The following is a 23,420-nucleotide window of genomic DNA, read 5'->3' on the forward strand; positions in this document are numbered from 1 at the left end:
CTGTAATCCCAGCACTTTGGGAGGCTGAGGCGGGCAGATCACCTGAGGTCAGGAGTTCGAGACCAGCCTGACCAACATGGCGAAATCCCATCTCTACTAAAAATACCAAAATTAGCCAGGTGTGGTGGTAGGTGTCTGTAATCCCAACTACTTTGGAGGCTGAGGCAGGAGAATCGCTTGAACCTGGGAGGTGGAGGGTGCAGTCAGCTGAGATCATGCCATTGCACTCCAGCCTGGGAGACAGAGCAAGACTCTGTCTCAAAAACAAAAACAAAAACAAAAACAAAACAAAACAAAACAAAAACCTACAGGAAACATATTTTTCTAGTTTTCTAGAGTATACTATCATAAAAATAACTTCCAATAATCTCTATTTTCTAAATTTATCCTGAAATCTATATGACTATCAAGATTCTACAAAAAACAAACCACTTGTGTAAAAGATTCTACCATACATATAAATATAGAGGGAGAACTGAAAGACATTTTGAGGATCAAATATGAAAACTCATGACTGAAGACCACTGTGTGGTTTCAGAATTTGGAGGACAAAGGTCCCATGGAGGTTGAATGAAACCGAGAGATAACACACAACCATTTTCTAAATTCAAATGTCCAGGGGAAAAAACAGGCTATGGCAGATGCAAAAGAGGAGAACTCTACTTTGAGGGTGAAGAAGCCTGGCATGGGTGCAACAAGCCTTCTTGAAGGAGGCAGTGGAAGAAGATAGCTTCTTGCCAGGAACTCCCTATTAAGACTCAGTAAACATCTTATTGAGGAAAAGGAAAGAGAAAAGAAAAAGTGAAGGTAATGGAGACAGAGGAGGGGGAGTGAGGAGAGGGTCATCAAGGGAAGGGTCAGAGTGGATGGGCCAGAGACTCTGCGATCTCTGAGAAAGCACCACTTCATGGCCAGGGATCAGGGCACAAATCCTAATCTCAACCACATGCTCCACTGGGATGATCAAATCCATGAAGATCCACATGCAGAAGCTGGAGCTGAATGGCTCTTTCCCTTCTGCTTTGTCCCAGTTCCGCAACTTCCTGTCTGGTGATGATGAGGTTTCCTTCAACCTCCTGAGCTCTCAGCCAATCATTGGGAGCTTGACACCTGATTGACAGAATCTGGCACTGCCTAGAAAAAAATGGTTCCTTCCAGCTGTCATGTGAGATGAGGAAATAGCTCTCGGGAGTTCTCCAACTCTTTATTTCATGGCTCATCAGGTCATTGGCTTCAGAACTTTCTACCTCTTGCTCGAAGTCAAGATCTGCCTTGACAAGTAGCATCCCCACACACTCCATTTCTTTTAGGCTGATGTGATTTAATCATCTCATTTTCTCTCTCCTCAAGATGTCAATCTGATCTTTCCATGGAGGCTTCTAGATGCTCTTGTGTTGACCTCTCAGTGAGCTTTCTTCTTTTCTTTGGCAATATTGATGTGAATTTGGTTCTTTCTCTTTCTCTTGAATGTTGAAATGGGCATGTGACCTGACAGCATCCTTCGATCTTTTCCTGGATCCTTTTGCCTCTTTAGGAATATGATCTCCATTTCTTGGTTCTCCTAATCCCAATTTCTCACTCAAGTCCTTCTTTCAGGGACAAGCTGCCGCTTCGTTGATCTTGAGTCTGTCTGCCTGCCAAGACATGGCCTGACTCTTCATAGAAGACATAAACGTGGCTCTGGTGAATTTGAATCTTTTTTCAGTTTCTCCTGTTAGTTTGAAGTGTGCTTTAGCTTCTTGCACATATGGCTCAATGGCTTTTTGTGCCTGGTGTAGAGACTGGATCTTTCTTGCTGTCTCAGACATCAGCTGTTTTTGTTCTGAACAATGAAGGTTTACTTTTCCCCTGCGTCTCACCACAATGCATATAAAGTTCCTCCTCATAGGCTTGAACCCATGCAAGTCATCAGCCACTTCTGACTCTTCCTTTTCCTTCACCCTAGGATGAAACTTGCCAAGAGCATTATATTTGACTACTGCTAGTGCTAAATTGCTACTGGCGGGTCCCTTGTCTCTTGATCAAGGAAGCCTTTCTTTGAATGACAACAATTTTGCCTACAAACAAGAGAACTAGGAATACCTGGACTGTCAAAATATACTCTTCCATTTCCCATTGCTATACGGGGACAGTGAGATTTGCTCTCACATCATCAGGAGCTTCTGCCATGAAATCGTCTAGTGTCTCATGGTTGGACAAGAGTACAATCCCGAGCAGAATGAAGCTTCTCCATAGTGGCCCAGTCTGATGCAGAGGTACCTAGGGCCACCCTGGCCAGTAGGCCCACACCACACCATGAAAATGATGCTTCTGGTTTTCACTCAGAACCAAACTTGCACTGGGTGACCAAGGCAAACCATGTCTGCTGAGGGTGGGTGGGCAGGCCCAAAGCAATCAAGAACTCTCATATCTTCCCTCATATCCTTGGCTCTTTCTTTCATTTCTTCAACTTCTTTATCTGGAGCCTAACAAGGACTCTAATATATTATGCACACTGTTTACTCAGTCTGGAAAGCTGCTCATTCCATTTGTCCTATGTGGGCAGACCCCTGTCTTGTGACCATAGTTCTCTCACTCTAGCGGCTCCAGTGGCCTCGGTTGGGCCTGGCCATGATGAGTTTCACAGTGCTCCATGCATATTTGTGGATGGAATTAATGAACAAGTATTGGAATCAACAGAAGAAGGCCAAAGTTATCCTTTGTCTTCTCTGGAAAGTTACACCTAATGCTCTGCAGACCCAGCAAACAGCTTACTAGAAAAATTTCATTCCAGTGGAGGCAAACAAACAGAGTAATGTATTTGAAAAGCAGGAACTAATGGTGAACATCAGAAAACCATGAGCAACTGCTGCTTCTCTACTAATTATAGCTTTAGCCCTCTTTTTTCCTCCCGGTTCTAGAAAAAAGAAATGACATTCAATCCTATCACCCCTGCTTCCTGACAGCACCCAGACCAGATCAGACTCACACTTTCTTGAGTGCCCCCCACAACCAAAATCACAAAGCAGAAGCCCAGATTCCATACAAATTCCCTCCTAACTATGACTGTGTGGTCCCGTGGTTCCTCCTGTGGTACCTCCTGTGGTACAGTCTGCCTTGATGCAAGTACCAGGAAAATAAACTTTGCTTCAGGACAGGTGTGTTCCTGGTGGTTTTCAACTGAAGGTATTTGATTGATGGTCCCATTTTCACTGTCTTCATCTTCCTCACAACATTTCTGGGGAAGAAGCTTGGAGCTGGAAAACCTATTTTATGCCAGCACAAGTGGTTTGTTCAAATTCACATAGACACCAAATTCACAGTTATGAATCAACACCTCTCAGTCTCCAGCTGTTTCTTCAAGATGGGCCAGTCCACGAAGGCTGCATCCCAGAGTAAAAGGAAGTAGAGATAATGGCAACTGAGACCAGCAGGCTCAGAATGGAGTGGGGACCATGAAAATCCTGCAGGAAAGGGTTGTGGGAGGGGAGCAGAAACAGGCCAGGCTGTGAAAAACAGGCCATGGGAGGAGCAGGTAGTCATCTTATAGGTCAGAGAGGCAACTGATTCTGCAGGGAGGTGGATGAGTTATACGGGGTGGAAGTCTGGGAGGAAGAAGCAGTGGGCAAGACTCAAGGTCTTAGAAGCCCTGACAATGACTATAGGGGTGGCATGAAGGTGCTCAGAGATGCTAAATGACAACCATTTCACAAAGTTTGTTTGTTGTACCTGTTAGGAGCTTAGCATTGTGACTATGAGCATTTAGATGACCATTGCTCAGCATTTTAACAATTACAGTACCAGAAGTCAACATTTTCTGGAAAGCAATTGGTACTTTCTTCTTGAAATGCAAAGTTCACAATTGCCTAGTGGGGGATCTTGGGTCAGAGGTACTAACAAGATGGAAAAGAGTTTTGTGCTCTTAGGCCTGTTGGGAGGGGTGGGTTGCCCTGGCCTGAGGATAGCAGGAGGGCCAGGTCAGTATGTGCTGAATGGGTCAAGATGGGAGGGAAGGATGGGGTTGAGAAAGTTTATTGCTACCCTTGGCCATCAGAGAGCAGGACTCCTCTCTTTGCCCCTGGTTGGTGGGGAGCATTCTCCAGATTGTTTTCTGGAGGACTCCAGATTGTTTTCAGGAGTCCTCACTAGATGGCTCTGGGACTCAGAAGCCCGGGAGGAGTCTCCATCTTCCAGACACTGTTGCAAATGCTGAACCAGTCATAGCTTCTCAATTGGACCGGAATTCCTTCTGTGTGTGTTATTCAGATCCCCATGTCATCAATAGGGAAACACAGGCTACGACAAATAAGGTTAGGGTTAGGGCTAGGGTCAGCTCTAAAAAGAAACAAGATCATGTCCTTTGCAGGGACATGAATGGAGCTGAAAGCCATTATCCACAGCAAACTAACACAGGAACAGAAAACCAAACACCACATGTTCTCACTTATAAGTGGGAGCTGAACAACAAGAACACATGGACACAGGAAGGGGAACAACACACACTGGGGTCTGTCAAGGGGGTGGGAAGAGGGAGAACATCAGGATAAATAGCTAATGCATGTGGTGCTTAATATCTAGGTGAAGAGTTGATAGGTGCAGCAAACCACCATGGCACACATTTACATACGCAACAAACCTGCACGTCCTCCCTATGTATCCCGGAACTTAAAATAAAATTAAATAATAGTAAAAAAAAAAAAAAGTAGACTTTCAAACAAGGGTTATTTTAAGAGGAAAAAAAAGAAGAAAGTGGGAGTCTGATCTGGTGTGGGTGCTGTCAGAAAGTAGGGGTAATACTACTGGATGTGGTAAAGAAAAATTTCAGCTGAATTAAATTCAAAGGAGTTTAATTGAGCAATGAATGATTCAAGAATGGAGCAGCCCCCAGAATCACAGCAGATTCAGAGATTCTGGGGATGCCTCATGGTCAGAACAAATTTAAGGACACAGAAAGGAAGTGTTGTACAGAAGTCAGAATTAAGGTACAGAAACAGCTGGACTGGTTACAGGTTGGCGTTTGCCTTATATGAACAGAGTTTGAATACTCAGCAGCGTATGAGTGGTTGAAGTATGGCTGCTGCGATTGGCCAAGACTCAGCTATTGTTACAGGCGCGTACTCCTAAGTTTGGTTTTCAATCTCATCTACCTCTCAAGTTAGGTTACAGTTTGTCCACAAGTACTCAAATATAGAAGTATGGAATCCTTCTCAGGCCATTTTTAGTTTGCTTTAACAGATGTCAACTTTTTTCCAGAACTGGGGAGGAACAGAGAGGGCTAAATCTATATTTACTAGAGAAGCAGCAGTTGCTCATGCCAGCCAAAAGACGGGCCTATTGGCTATTTTTGTCATGTGCATAGTGACTTTTTTTGGATTCTCCAACTAATGTTGAATAGAATAGTGGCAGCAACGGCTGACACCTTTGTCTTGTTTTCAATCACAGGGAGCAGTTTTTTTCTCTCTCACCATTAAAGATCATGTGAGTGTGAGGTTGTTCTTAGACATACTTTATGACATGGAGGGAAATTTGCTGATTTTTTTTTAAGTAATGAATGTGTGATGAGTTCTGAATTGATTTTTCAGAATCCATCGAATTCACTCTCAGCTATGTCTCCTTGATTTGTAAATATGATGGATTTCAAAGTCTAATATTTCAATATTAATTGCATTCTTAAAATAATTTTTTCCATTGATGTCTGTGGGAAGGTGGGACTGACCAGGTTTCTCCATCACGACCAGGGGGTGGGACTCCACAGCACACCATGGAACATGAAGGAAATGGTCCTTCCACCTCTCCAGGCCCACACTCCTGCCCCAGGGTGAGGAGCAGAGAACAGGACACAGAGTTTTTCTCCTATGTGCTCCGATATGTTCAGCCGACATCACTCACTGATGGCTTCATCCTGTCCTATGAGTCACATGCGACACTTATGATTGACATCCACATCCACATACTGGATGTAGTCTAAGTACCTGTTTTGAAAAGTTTTCTATATTCTTAAGCTTTCAGTCACTTTTAGTTTCTTGTTTTATTACTGATACATTCTGAACACCTTTCATATTTCTAGAATCCCTAGGCCCACAGGAACCCATACACAGAACACAGCCTTTTCTCTTGAATTCACCACAGTCTCTTCAGGAGAGTCACTGTGGTGTGGGCTAGGTTCCTACTGGCATGACCAAGGCAGTGGCAGGGAGTTCTCAGCTGAGGACCAAATACCAGACACGCAGTTTCTTGACAGATGCTGAGGACCCACCTGTAACTGAGAAATATTCACCAGGACATTTTTCTTCTTATAAACATCCCAGGGATCCCTTTACCCTCAGAGATTATTTGAGCAAGAGGCTGATACACACAACCCTCCGGTGTCAGCCCGGTCTGTCCTCTTGCTCAGCCTCCCCTGGAGCTCAGTCCCTGAATGTCTCTGAGTCAGCCACATGAAGCCCCATGAAGTTCTCTAGATGGGCTGCCCCATCCTAGTCCCAGAGCAGAGACATACTCTATTCCCCCCTTAGTGGAATGCCTTTCTATGCACTTTCCTGTATTTAATTAGTTGCTAATACGGTATTCATAGATGAACACACTCTGAGGAATTTTGAAAACATTTCAGGAGCCCAAGGCCTCCCTGATAAAGGCCCATAAACCTTGTCTTCAGTATTCTGTGAAGTCAGAGCAACAACTCCTGAGGCCTGGTTTTTCAGTTTGATACGGGCCATGACACTGGGTTCAAATTCTAAAAGTTCTGAATATCCAACAATGTATGAGTCTGTTGAAATTTCAGCTTAAAATGAGGACACCTGGAAAACTCTCCCAAAAAATGGGATAAGGAAGGAGGTCACAACACAGCCCACCTTGCTCTCTCAGGGCGTCCTGTGGTGCAGGGTGAGCCTCGGGCGCTGGAGTCATGGCCCTCAGTGAGGAGGCTTGCTCCCATCCTCATCACTAGGTTGTGGAACCGTAGCCCTCGAGAGGCCGAATGACCTGGGCAGTGAGTCTACCAGTGATGCCCAGGGAAAATGGGTTTTAGAGCATTGCTGTCCAATAGAAATATGGAGTTAGAAACACCTCTGATTTTAAATTTTCTAGCAGCCACATTAAAAGGGTAAAAATATGTAAAATTAATTTAAATAAAATTTAACCCAGCATATTCAAAATATTATCATTTCAACATGTAATCATGTAAACGCATTATTCACCTGATTTGGTACAGCCATTTGCTCCTCATGAAATCTTTAAAATCCAATGCACATTTGCATGCAGAGCACATCTTGATTTGGAGTAAGCCTATTTCAAGTGTTCACATGTGGCTAGTAGTTTTCTTTTTTTTTTTTTTTTCTTTTTTTTCTTTTATTGTAATTATTATTATTATTATTATTATTATACTTTAGGTTTTATGGTACATGTGCCCAATGTGCAGGTAAGTTACATATGTATACATGTGCCATGCTGGTGCACTGCACCCACCAACTCGTCATCTAGCATTAGGTATATCTCCCAATGTTATCCCTCCCCCCTCCCCCCAACCCACAACAGTCTCTGAAGTGTGATGTTCCCCTTCCTGTGTCCATGTGTTCTCATTGTTCAATTCCCACCTATGAGTGAGAATATGCGGTGTTTGGTTTTTTGTTCTTGCGATAGTTTACTGAGAATGATGATTTCCAATTTCATCCATGTCCCTACAAAGGACATGAACTCATCATTTCTTATGGCTGCATAGTATTCCATGGTGTAGATGTGCCACATTTTCTTAATCCAGTCTATCATTGTTGGACATTTGGGTTGGTTCCAAGTCTTTGCTATTGTGAATAATGCTGCAATAAACATACGTGTGCATGTGTCTTTATAGCAGCATGATTTATAGTCCTTTGGGTATATACCCAGTAATGGGATGGCTGGGTCGAATGGAATTTCTAGTTCTAGATCCCTGAGGAATCGAACTAGTAGTTTTCTATTTGGGCAGAAACACCTAGAGGGTCAATCTTTGTGTATCCCACAATCAGGGAATGTGATGATTAATTTTTCACATCAACTTGGTCTAGCTACACTATCCAGCTATTGAATCCAACACTGACCTAGGTGCTGCTGTGAAGGTACTTTGTAGATATGGTTAGCATCCACAATTAGTTGATCTTAGGTAAAGGAGATGACCCTCCATCATGCGGTTAGACCCCATCTAACAGTTGAGGCTTGAAGAGGAAAAATAGGTTTCCTGTAGAAGGAGAAATTCTGCCTCAAGGCTGCAGTAGCAACTGTGACCTGAATTTCCAGCCCACCAGCCATACAGACTGCAGACTTGCCAGCCCTCACTGGCACCTGAGCCACTTCACACATATACACAATTATTTGTCTGTTTCTCTTTAGGACCTTAATCGATACAGGGAGCATCCACAACAGTGAATGAGACTACACTTGATGGCTTTTCTGAGAACTTGTAAATCACACACATATTTTTGAACTCTGAGGGAAAGCTGTGTCTAGCTACTAAATAGCCAATAAAGAGACTAGAGTCCATAGAAGTTAGTTTTCTTTCAGCAACCATTTACCTATGAAAATAAACAGCCAGGCACGGTGGCTAACACCTGTAATCCCAGCACTTTGGGAGGCTGAGGCGAGTGGATCATTTAGGTCAGGAGTTCGAGACCAGCCTGGCCAACATGACAAAACCCCATCTCTACTAAAAATACAAAATAATTAGCTGGGCATGGTGGCGGGTGTCTGTAGTCCCAGTTACTAGGGAGGCTGAGGAAGGAGAATCGCTTAAAACCCCGGGAGGCAGAAGTTGCAGTGAGCAAAGATCACCCACTGCACTCCAGCCTGGGCGACAGAGCGAGATTCTGTCTCAAAGAAAAAACATGCACAAATTGGTGAGACTGACCTCTACCCGGCCCCAACTTAGTAGAAGTTAATTCCAATGGGAGTAGTGGAAATACAGATATGCTTTGCCTTCACCAAGTGTCACAGAGTGGTCCATACTTGTGCTTCTTTATGCATCAGGGGTAGGTCTATTTATGTCTCTATGATTCTTGCATGTCTGTGCTTGCCCTGTGTATTCCTGTCTGTGTGAAGCATGTCCAAGTGTTCGCAGGTGGTTGTGTATGTATGTGTGTATATGCACTGGTATTGGGGAAGTATGTGGATGTGCATAGATGTATAAGATGAAGATGATCTATAACTTCTGAGGTTCAGGCCTATAAAGCCCCTGTCTGGCCCGAGGGCAGCTTTGGGGTTCTTCCTTGCCAAGAGGCAATAGGAAGAGAACTGGCATCCCTGAACCCTCCTCATCCTCTTATAAGAAACAGGATGAAGGAGCAGCACTGGACACCATGTTAGGGTGCTGCTGAACAAGAATATAAAGATGAGGAGGTTGGATGAAACCATGGCAGGACATGATCGACGATCCTCAGCAGCTGTGTCCTGGGAGGCTCCATCCAGGGGATGGTTTGCAATCCTCCTCCAGCAAGAAATGCATTTGAGACCCCAAATAACTGGCTCCTAGTCCAGATGAGGCTGATGTAGTCACTAATTTACCCGAAACCTCCCACATATTTTTCCAGCGTACCAGACGCTGGTCTGATAGCAGGAAGAGGGGAAGACAGCGGATGTGCATAGACCAGATGCCACTGCATGCCACATGTGTGCTCTGCCCTTCACAGAGCAGTTACTTCCCACTGACCACAACTTGCTGGGCCTCAGCTCTCACACCTATGAAACTGGCATGTGGACAGCACTGGCCAACAGAATGTTTGCTGTGAGCATCGTTTGAGATAGCATTTGAGTGAGTGTTCCCTTAGCCTGAAAAAAAAAAAAAAAATTCTTCCCTAAGATCTGAGCAGGAAAAAGCGCTGCCCTGCAATATAGGAAGCTGCAGATACTCAGAAGCCTGGAGAAAGGTGGTTAGACTAACCAGAAATACCTCTCCAACAAGACTTTCCTCTTCACAGAGATGGAATGATGAAAAAAGCCTCTCCGAATGGCCTCTTGGAGCCAACATGAGGCATGGGAAATGCTGAATCCTCAGGGACCCTGTAGGATAAGCAGAAGCCCCTGAGTGGCAGCCCCTTCAACAACCAGTAGGAAAAGCATGTAACAGTTCTGCCCTCTGCTGGCAGTCGTAAGAACTGCATTTGGGCCAAGGGGATGGGCCCAAAGATCTAGGAGGCCTTTTTGAGGACTGGACATGACATCTAACATGAGACCTGGGGAACACCATGTAGAAATGCTCAGGGAAGAGAAAGAGCCTGGCTTTTGTGATGATCTGCAGGTGGATCAAAAGCGTGCATCCTCTTTGGCACTGAGAATCAACATGAGAATCCCGTGCAGTTCCCAGCTGTCACTTCTTTAGGGCACTCTCCTCCCAGGTACAGGGTTCTGGTCTCTGGATCTCAGGGTCCTGGGCTCTCAGCTGCAGGCTCTGGGCAGTGGTCACACCCTCAGTGATTGGGTATTTGAGCTCAGAAAAGAGAATTAGGATTCTAAATCTGCTCCCTCTGCTCTGGTCACTGAGCTTGTGGCCCTCGACTCTGCAGTCTAGGCCCTGGGTCTTGGTTCCAGTGGGTGGGATTGACCCTGTACTGTGCTTGGGCAGTGATCTCAGTTTTCCGGAGAAGAGTCAGCTTCAGGCTCTGTGTGTTGGATTCTGAACTAGGGGTCATGGGCTCTGCTTGAGGCCTGGGCCTCTGGCTCTGGGCCCTCACTTGGCATCTGGCATTTGGGTTCCAGGAACTGACGTTATATTTCTGGGCCTTACCTTGGTGATCTGCAGGTCTGTAGTGCTACAAGCTTAACTGAGCCCCTAAATCTTGTCTTCTCCTTGCAGTTTCCTCATTCAGGCTTTGGGCACTGGGCTGTGGGCTTCAGGCTCCAGCTCTGCCCATGTTGCTGAGTCTTTGGGCTATTTACTGGTCATTGATGAAAACACAGGATTACATTCCTGTCCTCTGGGCAAAGAGGTGTCTTGGATCCCATGCTGTAAGTTCAGGATGTGAATACTCTAGTCTGGCTTTGGGGTTCCATGCTGGCCCCAGAGATCTTCGTTCTGCCTAATGCTGAAGGAATCCTGCTGAGGGAAGGAAAATGGGGTGATTAAATTTGAGACAAAGGTGGTGATTCAAGGCTCCAAACCAGAGAGGCAATGGGAACCACAAGATCAGCATCTGCTTGGCAGACATAGGGGCCAAGCAAGGGTCTACTGTCTCCTGAGCTCAGTGACTTTCATAAGTGACCTCACCTGCCTAACGAGAGGCTCTGCTCTTTACTAAGTGCTCACTTCAGTAGTCACCTCATTTGGCTGAGCCTCAGTTTCCTTATTCCTGACATGGGGATCTGAATAACATACACATGGAAGGAATGCTGGTCCAATTGAGAAGCCATGACTGGCTCAGCATTTGCAACTCCGTCTGGAAGATGGGGATGCCTCCCAGGCTTCTGAGTCCCACAGCCATTCTGTGGGGACTCTTGAAAATCTGGAGAATGCTCCCCACCAGCCAGGGGTAAGGAGAGGAGCCCTGCTCTCTGATGGCCAAGGGTAAAACGAACTTTCTCAAGACCACCCCATCCTTCCTTCCCACCTAGACCCATTCAGCATATACCGGACCTGGACCTCCTGCTGTCCTCAGGCCAGGGCAGCCCACCCCACCCAACAAGCCTGAGACCACAGAACTCTTCTCCATCCTGTTAACACCTCTGACCTAAGAGCCTCCACCAGGGAAATGTGAACTTTGCATTTCAAGAGGCAAGTACCAATTTCTCTCCAGAAAATATTGACTTCTGGTGCTGTAATTATTAAAATGCTGAGCAATGGTCATCTAAATGCTAATAGTCACAATGCTAAGCTCCTAACAGGTACGACAAACAAACTCTACTAAATGGTTGTCATATAGCATCTCTGAGCACCTTCACACCACCCCTATAGTCATTGTCAGAGTTTCTAGGACCTTGAGCCTTGTCCACTGCTTCTTCCTCCCAGACATCCACCTCATTCAACTCATCCACCTCCCTGCAGAATCAGTTGCCTCTCTGACCTACAAGATGAGTGCCTGCCCCACTCGTGGCCTGTTTTTCACAGCCTGGCCTGTTTCTGCCCCCTCGCACAACCCTTTCCTGCAGGATTTTCATGGTCCCCACTCCATTCTGTGTCTGCTGGCTTCAGTTGCAATTATCTCTACTTCTTCTTACTCTGGGATGCAGCCTTTGTGGACTGCTCCATCTTGAAGAAACAGCTAGAGATTGAGAGATTTTGACTCTTAACTGTGAATTTGGTATCTATGTGAATTTGAACAAACCTAACTTATACTGGCATCAAATAAGTTTTGTAGTCCCATGCTGCTTCCCCAGAAATGTTGTGAGGAAGATAAAGACAGAGAACATGAAACCATCAATCAAAGATCTTTAGTCAAAAACCACCAGGAACACAACTGTCATGAGGCAAAGTTTATTTTCCTGGTACTTGTATCAAGGAAGATTGTACTACTGGAGAAACCATAGGACCGCTCAGTCAGCTTGTCAGGAGGAAATGTGCATGAAATTTGTACTTGTGCTTTGTGATTTTCAGGTTGGGGAGACTCAGGAATGTATGAGTCTGATCTGGTCTGGGTGCTGTCAGGAAGCAGGGGTAATAGGATTGGATGTCATTACCTTTTTCTAGAACTGGGGAGGAACAGAGAGGGCTAGATCTATATTTAGTAGAGAAGCAGCAGTTGCTCATGCCAGTTAGGAGGGGGGCCTGTTGGCCGTTTTTATCGTGTGCAGAGAGCCTGAGTAGTCTAGATTTTGTCTAGACTTGTTAAGAATTTTTACCAACATGTTTATTAGCGGTATTTTCTTGGAGTATCATTTTCAGGTTCTAATGTCAGGATTATACTGCCTTCATCAATGAATTAGAAAGTGTTCCTTATTCCTTCTTCCTGAGAGTTTACATAGGATTTACTTTCTTTCTTCATATTTAATAGAATATTTCACCAGTGAAACCCCATCTGAGCCTAGAATTTTCTTTGTGGGGCAAGTTTTGATAACAAATTAATTTTCTTTGGTAGGTAGAGGGTTATTCGATTGTCTATTCGATCTTGTCTATTCGAGGATTGTCTACTCGATCTTGTATCATATTCATTATATTTTAATTTTTAAGGAATTTAACTTCACAAATTTGTTGACAAAGTTGTTCACAATCTTTTCTTATGCTTTTGATATCTATTAGGATCAGTTGTGATAGTCCCTTTTTATTTTTGATATTGCTAATTTGCATTTTTTCATGTTTTCTTGATCTGTCTTGCTAGATATTTAAAAATTGTATTAATGTTTACAAAAAAACAACTTTTGGCTTTATTTTCTCATTTTTTTCAGCTTTGTATACCATTAATTTTGCTCTGATCTTTATTTCCTTTCTTCTACTTACTTTAATTGCAGCATATTTTTCTAGTTTTATAAAAGGAATAATTAGATAATTTATTTCATGTCTTTATTCCACTGTAATATAAACATTTAAAGCTATAAGTTTTCTTATAAGAACTGCTTTAGCTATGCCTATCACCAAAATTTAAACATTTCATTTTCATTATGACTCAGATAAAAATAATTTCTAATTTCTCCTATGACCTCTTTGTGGGTTTTCTACGAGTGACTTGCTTAAATGTGAAAAATATCATCCTGGCACCCAGTTAAATTACTTAGAAGTAGCTGGTTTTTTCTCAGGTCTTGCTTTTATGTGGAGATCCGGAGCACTGCTCTGTCTAGAGCTCATGCTTCCCCTCTATTGAGCAGTTTCCCCAAAGCTCCATGAATTAAGAGTTTTTCTAGCTAGTTGGTTGGTAAAGGCACTGTTCTCAGCCTTGTGTGATTGCCCGACACTATTCGCTCTAATCTTTTCGGACATTTTTTGTTCTTACTTTGGGCAAAATCATCACAAACATGCACAAAGAGTTTTGAATACTCAAAGATCTCTCAGATCCTCTCTCTGTGTAGTGCTCTCTGCTTCGGCACTCTTTCCCATAAACTCTAAATGCCCATGTTTCCAGGATCTCTCAGCTCTATTCCCTCAACTCAGGGCATCCAATGCACTTCACCTCATTTTCTGCCCCTAAACTTTGACCTGAAAACTCTCTCAGGGAAGTGAGCTGGGGGTGTCTTAGGGCTCCCTTAGTTTGTTTCTAGTCTCTCCATTCTCCTTTGCCTAATGCTCAATGTCTTAAAAACCATCGTTTCATTTATCTTATAGTTTCAGTTGTCAATGAACAGTAGCGGTTGTGTATGAATAAACTTTTTCTTTTTACCAAAACTGGTGGTGGACTGAATTTGCTCTGTGTCCTGTGGTTTTCCACCTCCTGAACTAGAGCAACCTTAATCTAGTTTATATATTGGATTCTCCAGAAAGATCATTTTAGAAAAATAGTTTTTATCACTACTAAATTGTTGGGAAATATCTAAGTCCTATCCCTTCAGATTATGTATATTCTTTAGAGGCTCAAGTAGACTGCAGACATTAATAAATATTTATTAAGATTGTAGAGGTGAATTAGAAATAAATAGAAAAAAGAAGTGGGACTAAAATTCAGGGGACTATCACGTAATCTTTTTTAAAATTATGCTTTCCATATAAAATTTTTTTTGAGGGAAGCAATTTGTTTTTTAATACAGAGCCTTGTTCTGTTGCCCAGGCTGAAGTGTTGTGTCATGATCACGGCTCCCTGCAGCCTCGACCTCCCAACCTCAAGTGATCCTCCCACCTCAGTCTCCTGAGTAGCTGGGACCACAGACGCAAGCCACCACTCCTGGCTGACTTTTTAATTCTTTGCAGAGACAGGGTCTCCTTATGTTGCCCAGGTTGAGTAATTATTTTTGAGAGTCTCAGAGAGTGTTTTTAATCGGGTTATAGAATCATAGGAACTGTATTGATCCTACACAAAGGCCTCAGGGGAGAGAAAAATCGGAAGAGAAAAATAAGATGTAGGCACAAAGAACATGTATATTTTATCTCCATAATCCCCATGATACTGGGTTTAAATGAAAAGTTGACTATGCTGTCATACCTTGATTTTAATTTGCCATAATTGGTAACTGGAAAAATCGAAAATGTAATTATGCCTCCCCATTTGTGGTGATATTTCTTATCAAGACAGCAGAGGGTGCTGTTCTATTAAGATATTACACTCTCTAGGTGATCTGTGTAAGATGTTCACTGGGTAGCAAGAAACGTATTTTAATAAAATTACCATATTTATGATTTTATTCAATTTGTTGGTTTTCCAAGGAGGTCATTTCTTGAATATAAGTATTATGAGTTGTATTCCTGTTTGTTCAATAATCTTTGAAAACATAATGAAAGCTACAGACTTTCCAAGAAAAACAATCTCTTCACATACACAGAAAATTGGTAAAGACTGTAAGGAGAAACGTAAAAAGTCAATTGAAATCTTACTAAAATATGCCAAATGATTTTGCAGAGCCAGTTGAAACAGTTTTTCTTTTGGAAAGTTTGAAACATAAAAAAGTAGAGAAAAATAACGTGATGAGCTCAATAACCCCTGTCACTTCTCCAATATTTTCTCTCCTCTGTTCCCCAATATACACTGGATGATTTTGAACCCAGTTCTAATAATCATATTCAATCCTACCATAAATTGTGTGTGTATCTCAAAAAGATAAGAATATTTTCAAATATCAAGTTATCACTTTCTCATAATTTTTCACGCTTAGTTCAATGAATCTACGGAAAAAAATGTACACATTACACTTGATTATTATGTCTCTAGAGTCACTTTTAGTTTATAGAACACTTCTCTTTGTTTTCCTTGCCTTAATTTTACTTTGTTGAGGCTTGCTACTCAAAGTGTGGTTCATGGACCAGCAGTATCGACAACTACTGAGAGATTGTTACAGATAAAGAATTTCAAGCACCACCCTACATTACTAAATCAGAATCTCTAATTTTACAAGATCCTTGGGCAATTTATGTTCATGTTAAAGTTTGATAAGCATTCCTGTAGTTTCTTACAGTCTGCATTTTTGCAGATTGCAACTCTGTAAAGTCATTTTGCATTTTCCTCTCTTTATTTTCAGTTAACTGTTATTAAGCCTAGAGGATTGATACGATTCAAGTTTAATTTCTTGGCAGAATTGCTTCCTAAGTGTTTTGTGTACTTTCACTGGGAGGAGAACAATGTCTAGTTTTATATCTTTTTATGATCGTTATCAGCCATTGATGACTACTGCCTTTGTCTAGTAATTTATTAAGGGTTTTCAAAATAGTGATATGCTAATTCTTTCATCCTTTCTTCTTTTATTAACTTAGATAACTGTATGAAGAGAAAAATTTTTCTTACCTACCATTTTATTGCATTTGAGCTAAAATTCATACAGAAAATATAGGATACAATTTTAACCTCCACCCCTTTTTTTAACCAGTTTGATTGGGTCCTCAAAGTATGTTACAAAGGTTCCCTAAAGATTTTGTTTGTTTGCTTTTGAAGTGTAATTGTGAACTCATGGGATTTTAAAAATACTTGATAGTTTTAATTTATCACAGTTGTTATTCTTGCCATTCTCAGTTTGTCTCATCTTTCACTGTTGGGATGCATTTCATGCTGTCTCCTGATTTCTTTAGACATGACCATGACCCCAGTAGTCATTAGTAGCTTTCTGTTATCACAAAATATTCCCAGTTTATCTTGTACATTTCCTCTTCCAGTACTGGATTCAACCATTTTCCAATAACCTTTGTCTTGATTTAGTGGGAAATGGTATTGAAAGACCAGAATCATCTGTGCATTAATGGTATTCATTGCTACTGAATAATCATTGGTCATTGTGTCTAGGATGTCTTAGTGAATAGAGCCAAGAAATGCATATTTTTAACATATATATCATGAGTTTACACCAATAATTTCAAGTTCAAATTTACAAATACAAAATTTCAGGTTAACTTCCCTGATTTTATGGTTATATCCCTTTTTATTATGAAAATCTTAATTCCTAATGTAATGATAATAGCATTACTTATAGTTTTGTCTTGCTGCACTGAAAACCAGTTTCAAAATAACAATACAAAATTATTACTAATGATATAACCAGTGAAAACATTTTTTAGGTTTTTGGGGGGAGAGTTGGTTTGCAGTTATTTGATCTTAAGATATATTTCACTAAAGTATACAACTTGTTAAATTACCCTGCTTTAAAGTAACCTGAAAGAATTCCTGTTCATGTGGTTAATCCAACAACTCAATACGGAGCTACATTTTTTTGTTTCATTTTGTTTTCTATTTTTAGGAAATTTTTAATATTCATTTTGATGTAATCTTATTTTATAATTACATATATTCATTGTTTCACAGCCAAATCTACAAAACAACTGTGGGAATCTATTTTTTTTTATTTCAATAGGTTTTTGGGGAACAGGTGGTGTTTTGTTACCTGAATAAGTTCGTTAGCGGTGATGTCTGAGATTTTGGTGCACACATCACCCGAGCAGTATACACTATATTCAATGTGTAGTCTTTCATCCTTCACCCCCATCCTACCTTTCTCCCCTAGTCCCCGAAGTCCACTGTATCATTCTTATGCCTTTGGGTTCTCATAGCTTAGCTCCCATTTATGAGTGAGAATATATGATGTTTGATTTTCCATTCCTGAGTTATTTCACTTAGAATAATGGTCTGCCATTCCATCCAGGTTGCTGCAAATGCCATTATTTTATTCTTTTTTATGGTTGAGTAGTATTCCATGGTGTGTGTGTATATATCTATATATATATGATTTATACATATAAAATATAAATATAATTATGTATGTTTCTATATTATTTATACATATAAAATATAAATATAATTATATGTATAATTTATATATATATAAAATTTTCTTTATCCACTTGTTGATTGATGGGCATTTCAGATGGTTCCATATTTTTGCAATTACAAATTGTGCTGCTACAAACATGCATGTGCAAGTATCCTTTTCATATAATGACTACTTTTCCCCTGGGTAGATATCCCATAGTGAGATTGCTGGATCAAATGGTAGATTTACTTATAGTTCTTTAAGAAATCTCCACACTGTCTTCCATAGTGGTTGGACTAGTTTACATTCCAACCAACAGTGTAAAAATGTTCTGTTTTCACCACATCCACTCCAACATCTATTAGTATTATTATTTTTTATCATGGCCATTCTTGCAGGAGTAAGGTGGTATTGGATGTGGTTTTGATTTGCATTTCCCTGATAATTAGTGAGGCTGGGCATTTTTTCATATGTTCACTAACCATTTGTATATCTTCTTTTGAGAATTGTCTATTCATGTCTAAGCCCACTTTTTTGATGGGACTGTTGTTATTGTTTCTTGTTGATTTGTTTGAGTTTGTTGTAGATTCTGGATATTAGTGTTTTGTCAGATGTATAGATTGTGAAGATTTTCTTCCTTTCTGTGGGTTGTCTGTTTATTCTGCGATTATTTCTATTACTGTGCAGAAACTTTTTAGTTTAGTTAAGTCCCATCTGTTTTTGTTTCATCTGTTTCTGGGTTCTTGGTCACGAAGTCTTTGCCTAAGCCAATGTCTAGAAAGGTTTTTCCGATGTTATCTTCCAGAATTTTTATGGTTTCAGGTCTTAGATTTAAGTCCTTGATCCATCTTGAGTTGATTTTTGTGTAAGGTGAGAGATGAGGACCCAGTTTCATTGTCCTACATGAGGCTAGCCAATTATCCCAGCACCATTTGTTGAAAAGTGTCCTTTTCCCACTTTATGTTTTTGTTTGCCTTGTCAAACATCAGTTGGCTGTAAGTATTTGGGTTTATTTCTGGGTTCACTATTCTGTTCCATTGGTCTATGTGCTTATTTTTATACCAGTGCCATGCTATTTTGGTGACTATGACCTTATAGTATAATTTGAAGTAGGGTAATGTAGTGCCTCCAGATTTGTTCTTTGTGCTTAGTCTTGCTTTGGCTATGCTGGCTCTTTTTTGGTTCCATATGAATTTTAGGATTGTTTTTACAAGTTCTGTGAGGAATGGCGGTGGTATTTTGAAGAGAATTGCATTGAATTTGTAGATAGCTTTTGGCAGTATGGTCATTTTTGCCATAATGATTCTATCCATCCATGAGCATAGGATGTGTTTCCATTTGTTTGTCATCTATGATTTCTTTCAGCAGTGTTTTGTAGTTTTGTAGAGGTCTTTGACCTCCTTGGTTAAGTATATTCCTAAGTATTTTTTTTTCAGCTCTTGTAAAAGGGGTAGAGTTCTTGATTTTATGCTCATCTTGGTCAATTATTCCTTCAAATATGTTTTCCAAACTTTCAGATTTCTCTTTTTCTTTGGGAACACCAATTACTGTTTAAGTTTGATCATTTAACATAATCCCAAAGTTCTTGGATGCTTTTTTCATTGTTTTAAATTCTATTTTCTTTGTCTTTGTCAGATTGGGTTAAGTTCTTCCTTCTATTTGTTCAATTACATTGCAGAGTCTTTCCAGTGCATTTTGTGATTCTCTAAGTGTGTCCTTCATTTCCAGACGTTGTGAATAGAAGTAAATGCTATTTACTTCACTGGAGATTTTTCCATTTGTATCCTTTATCTTTTTTTTTTTTTTTTTTAATTTGGGCTTTACCTTTCTCTGGTGTGTCCTCAAATGGCTCAATAGTCGACCTTCTGAATTTTTTTTCTGGCAATTCAGAGATTTCATCTTGGTTTGGATCTATTGCTGGTGAGCTAGTGTGATCTTTTAGGGGTTTTAAAGAATCTTGTTTTGTCATGTTACCAGAATTGTTTTTCTGGTTCCTTCTCATTTGGGTAGACTATGTCAGAGGGAAGATCTGGAACTCAAGGGCTGCTGTTCAGTTTTTTATGTCCTGTGGGGGGCTCCCTTGATGCAGTGCTCTCCCCTTCCCGTAAAGATGGGACTTCCTGATGGCTGAACTGCAGTGGTTGTTATTTCTCTTCTGTAACTAGCCACCCAGCAGAGCTACCCGGCTCTGGGCTGGTACTAGTGAGTGTCTGCAAAGAGTCCTGTGATGTGAACCATCTTCAGGTCTCTCAACTGTGGATACTAGCACCTACTCCAGTGGTAGTAGGGGAGTGAAGTGAGGACTCTGCGAGAGTTCTCAGTTTCTCAGTTTTATGTTTGTTAAGTGCACCGGTTTAGTGTTGGTTAGCCTCCAGTCAGAAGGCGGTGCTTTCAAGAGGCATCAGTTGCAGTAGTAGAGGGAAGATCAGGCGGTGGGGGGTGGGAGTGGGGGTGGGGGTGAGGGGTGGGGGCGGGGATAGTGCTTCCAAGAAATTATGTCTTTTGTCTTTGGCTACCAGGGTGGGTAGAGAAAGACCATCAAACGGGCGTATGCTTAGGCGTGTCTGAGCTCAGACTCTCCTTGGGCAGGGCTTGCTGTGGCTTCTGTGGAGGATGGGAGTGTGGTTCCCAGGCAATGGAGTTATGTTCCCGGGGGATTATGGCTGCCTCCGCTACCTCACATAGGTTGCCAGGGAAGTGGGAGAAAGCTGGTAGCCATAGGCCTTACTCAGCTCCCATGTAGCCCACAGTCCAAAAGGCGGGTCTCACTCCCACTGTACCCCCTCAAGGGCACCGAATTTATTTCCAGGCAGCTGGTAAGCAGAGCTGAGAATTTACCCCAGGCTACCAGCTTCCTGGCTGAGAAAGCAAGCAGCTGCACCATTCCTTGGCTGTCCTATGGAGGCTGTCGCGGCCATCCAGCTCCTTCAAAGGGTCTGTGGATTCTCTCAGCTTTCCTGGTATGTTCCTCTGGTAGTTCTTGGAACAAAAATTCACGATGTGATCTTCACGCTGCTCTGTTGGTCTGAGTGGAAGCTGCAAGTTTGTCCTGCCTCCTACTCTGCCATCTTCCCCGACATTCCGGGAATCTATTTTTTAAAATTATACTTAAGTTGATTTCACAACACAGAACAACAGTTTAATAACGTCAAAACTGTACATGTTATAAGAGAAAATGCAGCCAAAATAGAAAACCTCGCCTTTTTGCTTACTCCCTATAATGAGATACAGGACAGCTAAATTTATTTTCTGTAATATACTTTATTGATTTTAGGAAATGCTTGTTTGTGTAATTTATACATAGTCCTTTGCTAAGTTGTATACAAACTATTGCACTTATTGAGAACAATCCTACCACATTGTCAAGCATCTAGTTTTTGAAGGGAAGAGAGATAAATGTATACGTTTTATTTGGGGCAAATGATTTTATCTTGCCTTTTTATGCTTAAATTTTTACTTAAATATTTTATTATTATTACTGTTATTGAGGCTGGGTCTCACTTGTCACCCAAGCTGGAGTGCAGTGGCATGATCACAGCTCACTGCAGCCTTGACATCTCAGGTTCCAACAATCCTCTCGCCTCAGCTTCCCAAGTAGAGCTGGGACGGACAACAGACATGTGCCACCATGCCCAGCTTATTTTGTTTATTTTATTTTATTTTACTTTTTGTAGAGATGAAATATCACTGTGTTGCCCAGGCTGGCCTCAAAATCCTAGGCTCAAGTGATCCATCTGCCTCAGCTTCCCAAAGTATTGGGATTACAGGTGTGAGCCATCACATCTAGCCTATTTTTTTTAATTTTTTTTATTTTTAAAGTTGTTATTCTTTCATTTTTCCTGTTACGTATTGATATCGCTTGGATCTGTGTTCCCACCCCCAGATCTCATATCGAATTGTAATCCCCAATGTTGGAAGTGGGGCCTAATGGAAGGTAATTGGATCATGGGGGTGGCTTCTCATGGTTTCTCAACACCATAGTGGTTTCTCAGCACCATCCCCCTTGGTACTGTCACTGTAATAGAGAGAGAGTTCTCACAAGATCTGGTTGTTTAGAAGTGTATAGAACCTCCCCGCTCCCTCTTTTCCTCCTGATCCTGCCATGTAAGATGCCTGCTTCCTTTTTGCCTTCCACCATGAGTAAAAACTTCTCAAGGCATCCCCAGAAGCAGACTTCCTGTACAGCCTGTGTAGAACCAGGAGCTACTTAAATCTCTTTTCTTTATAAATTACCCATTCTCACGTATTTCTTTATAGCAGTGTGAGAATGAACTAATACATGTTATATGTAGAAACGTTTGCTTTTATTTTATTTTTTTTTTATTGTGGTAAGAACACTTAACATGAGATCTACCCTCTGAACAGATTTTTAAGTGCACAACACCGTATTATTAACTACTTGCACATTACTGTACAACATGTCGCTAGAATTTATCTTGCAAACTAAAACTTCATACCTGTTAAACAGCAATTCTTCATTTCCCTCCTTCCCCTACACTCTGGCAACCACCATTCTACTCTTTACTTCTATGTGTCTAATTATTTTAGATATTTCAAATAAGTGGAATTATTCTGCATTCGTGTGACTGGCTTGTTTCATTTAGCATAACATCTTCCAGGTTCATCCATATTGTTGCATATGGCAGTACTTCCTTCTTTTTGTAAGTCTGAATAATATTCCATCATATGTACATATCACATTTTCTTTCACCATTCATCTGTCAATGAACATTTAGGTTGTTTCCAGAACTCAGCTATTGTGAATAGTGTTGCATGGGAGTACATATATATCTTCCAGATCTGGATTTCGATTCTGTTGAATATATACCTAAAGATGGGATGGTCAAATCATATGGTAGTTCTATTTTTACTTTTTTGAGGAAACTCTATACTATTTTTTATTGCAGTTGCACGATTTTACATTCCTACCAACAATGTATGTGTTCCAATTTTTCCACATCCTTGCTAACACTTGTTTTCAATATATATATTTAAATTAAAATTAATATATGTGTATTTTTATAATAGCTATCCTAATAGATGTGAAGTGATATCTCCTTGCAGTTTTAATTTGCATTTCTCTGATAATTAGTGATATTGATAATATTTATATATACCTGTTGCCATTTGTATCTCTTCTTTGAACAAATGTAAATTCAAGCCCTTTTCCCAGTTTTTAATTGTTTTTATTTGTTTTATTTGTTTTTTCTATTGAGTTACAGTGATTTCATGGGTATAACATAAAAACACAAGTAGCAAAAGTGAAAATAGGTAAGTGGGACTATACCAAACTAAAATGTTTCTGCACAGCCAAGGAAATAATCAACAGAGTAGAAACCAACCTATGGAGTGGGAAAAAATATTTGCAAAACATTATCTGATAAGGAGTTAGTACTCAAAATACACAAGGAGTTCCTACAACTCAATAGCAAAACAACACCAAATAATACAATTTTAAAACAGGCGAAGAACAGACACATACTGGAGAGATGAATATTTCCCATACTAGAAATATTAATACTATTCCTACTTGAATAGCATTTATGAAATAGTATTCATACTTTTAGTAATTGGATTTTTCTCCATTAAAATGAGAAAATGTATCAGATGATCTTTCAGGTTCATTTCAGCATTGAAATCCTCTTCTGTTTCACATGTGATAGGTAATTTCCAAA

The 23,420-nt window shown here is 40.8% G+C and overlaps 1 long non-coding RNA gene across 3 annotated transcripts in view; it reads right to left on the reverse strand.

Moving 5' to 3' along the window:
• Positions 1-23,420, reverse strand: part of LOC134740170 (uncharacterized) — a 366,820-nt gene that overhangs the window by 109,033 nt on the left and 234,367 nt on the right. The window contains exons 5-6 of one of the 3 annotated variants that reach the window (XR_010127442.1): positions 10,727-11,038; positions 9,884-10,002 (exon numbers count right to left, since the gene is read on the reverse strand). This is a non-coding gene — a long non-coding RNA (uncharacterized LOC134740170). The remainder of the gene's footprint in view (positions 1-9,883; positions 10,003-10,726; positions 11,039-23,420) is intronic. The other 2 variants (XR_010127441.1, XR_010127439.1) reach the window with 2 other exon arrangements.

Source organism: Pongo pygmaeus, chromosome 8 (genome assembly GCF_028885625.2).
Source record: "Pongo pygmaeus isolate AG05252 chromosome 8, NHGRI_mPonPyg2-v2.0_pri, whole genome shotgun sequence".
Lineage (NCBI taxonomy): Eukaryota > Metazoa > Chordata > Mammalia > Primates > Hominidae > Pongo > Pongo pygmaeus.